Genomic DNA, 2,819 nt, shown 5'->3' on the forward strand with positions numbered 1-2,819 from the left:
GTCCTCACTTGATTGGTTTTTGCATAAGTTAATAAGAGTTATTTTCTTATTGTAATCTATGAGAACTTGTACTTGTTATTATGATGATTTGATGGATTTTATGTCATGGTTATTAATCTGGTTATATGTTGGTTATGAGCATGGTTTGTAATGTACTTTAGCTATGACTTGTTTGGGATTTGATAGGTATTTGATGGTTGATGAATGTGTGATATAATAAGTGTATTGCAGCTTTTATGAGAGGGCATTAGACCTTCTTGGTGATTCTCAAATAAGTTTCAGAATCCTAAGTTAGGTCTCTATAATACTAGTGTAGCCCCTTATTATTATTGTTAGTGTAACCCGCTATTATTATTGCATACCCATGTATCCCCCATATTGTTATTGTTGTGCCTCATAGAACAACACTATTATTATTGTTGTGCCCTTACATTATTATTTTTATGTAGACTTTGATTATATTGTGACCTTGTAGAATCCTATATATACCAAGGAGGTCTAATCATTTCATCATCCAAGAATTGTTAAGTCGTTGACACCACAACAATTAGAGGGAAAAAAAGAGCAAAAGGAATTTATTATAGTTGTGATAGAAAATACACTAAAGGTCACAAGCCTGTTGAGAATAAATTATTTTACATAGTTTGTGAAGAGGAAGAAGAGAAAGAACAAGAAACATCAAAAGATGAGGATATACACCAGGAACCAACCATAGAGAAAGAAGAAATGAATCCAACCATTTCTTGTAATGCATTGGCAAGAATTACCACTCCTCAAACTCTCAAGATAGAAGGGTATATCAAGAAGAAAAAGGTAATTGTGCTGATTAATTTGGGTAATACCCATAATTTTATTCATTGTAAGATAGCCAAGGAATTGAATTGCTTTCTATATCCAACACTAAAGTGTCAAGTGATTGTTTGTTGATGTGTTTCTCGAGCATCGCTGAGAAGGATAACTCCTGTCGCAGCTAAACTTGCTTGCTATATACGAGGCAGGGCCTCTGCTCTTATTTATTCTCTTCACGTTGCTGGGAGCCATCGGAGCATTGGGCGACAGAGGGAAATTTGTGGACGAACCGACTCCCGAATCCCTGATAGATCCTGGAAAGGACTTCAGATCTGCTGTCGGCCTCAAAGAAAGTGGTATGGCAATAATTTCGATTTTTTTTTGTCTTGTGATTTATAAAGATTTTAATCTTGAATTTCATTATTTACGTAATATTTTATAAAATTATAAATAATAATAAGTTGAATTGTTATCTTTGTGAGCGATTTGTTTATTTTTTTATTCAGCAGCCGAATAAAATTATGTTTAAACAACACTATGATTTTTATTTTTTAATTTGAGCAGGGCCTTTGTTTGGATTTACAAAAGCGAACGAGCTCTTCGTAGGAAGGTTGGCTCAGCTGGGAATCGCCTTCTCCATCATCGGCGAAATCATAACGGGGAAGGGAGCTCTGGCGCAGCTCAACATTGAGACGGGAGTCCTGTAAGCGAGATCGAACCGCTGGTTTTGTTCAACGTTTTGTTCTTCTTGTTTGCGGCATTGAATCCCGGCAGCGGTAAATTCGTCACCGACGTTGATGAAGAAGAATAAGAAGAATCGACTCCCAAAAAAAAAATTTATGCCGCCGAGATTGTAATATCCAGACGAAAGCAGTTCAGCCTTTTAGTTTTCTATTTTTTTAAATCAATTTTCTGTAATATTGTAAGCAGGAATACATACCACACAATCAATTTTGTTATCTTGAAAACCAGAGATATTATTATATCAGCTACTGTGCTTGCCAGCTTTTGTGTGGGTCAGTTTTTTCTTTGAGTTCTGTGGCATCTAGTCGTTTTCCCATTGTTGTCTTGAAAAGTTCCATACAATAGGACAGCCGTAGACTTGAAGCTGCCACGATATGAATACTTTATATGTCGGAATATACAGATTTACAACCCGACACCACGAATCGTCTTTTACTACAGTTCTGCCATTGGTGTTATGCCTTGTGGCCCTTCTCTGGTGTGTCTGTTATGTAGACCGAGTTGTCTAATTCAGTAAAGACAAAATTTCGGTGGTTGTGTTGTTTTTGAAATGAATACATTATGATATATATTTGTCCAATATATGTAAGTTATTGAATATTTATAGGTTTATCATATTGATGCGATTAAGAGAGATAATTGTGGAGACTTTACAAGAACTTAAATTTAAACACGTGTCATTTTTACAATTTTCATGATGATGAAAATATTCTATAATATATATAATATTTATAATAAAATACTTTTAAAAATTTAATACTTGGCTCTCCTACAAACATACCTATTATCATAAAATTTAATAGTATAGTAACTATTTATTTCTAAAATATTTAATAATATAGTAACTATTTATCTCTAAAATTTAATTGTGTAGTAACTAATTATCTCTATTTTATTAAACGTTGTATTTTTACAGAATTCAAATATGCATCATCCATGTTAACATTAAACACATTTATTATCATAAAATGTAATAGTATAGTAACTATCTCTCTAAAATTTAATTGCATAGTAACAAATTATTTCTGTTTTATTAAATGTTTTATTTTTACAAAATTCAAGTATGTATCATCTATGTTAACATTAAATTTGGTATTTGCATTATTTTTAACTTTAATTTAAGTGTTTGATGAGAAATTTTAAAATGTTTGAATTTGAAACTTTCAAAGGGTTTGAGTGTTATATGTTTTTAGTGTATATTTCATATTTCAAAATGTTTAGCGTGATTATTTTTAATTTCAATTTAGGTGTTTGAGGGAAATTTCAAAATATTAGAATTTGAAATT

The 2,819-nt window shown here is 31.9% G+C and overlaps 1 pseudogene across 1 annotated transcript; it reads left to right on the forward strand.

Moving 5' to 3' along the window:
- The first annotated feature begins 958 nt into the window (after positions 1–958).
- LOC149144745 (photosystem II 22 kDa protein, chloroplastic-like) lies at positions 959–1,793 on the forward strand (annotated as a pseudogene). The gene is made up of 2 exons (XR_016264182.1): positions 959–1,145; positions 1,354–1,793. The product of XR_016264182.1 is annotated as a photosystem II 22 kDa protein, chloroplastic-like (transcript).
- Positions 1,794–2,819: the final 1,026 nt, after the last annotated feature.

Source organism: Pinus tabuliformis, chromosome X, assembly GCF_031772625.1.
Source record: "Pinus tabuliformis cultivar Carrire ecotype Pingquan chromosome X, CPIR1, whole genome shotgun sequence".
Lineage (NCBI taxonomy): Eukaryota > Viridiplantae > Streptophyta > Pinopsida > Pinales > Pinaceae > Pinus > Pinus tabuliformis.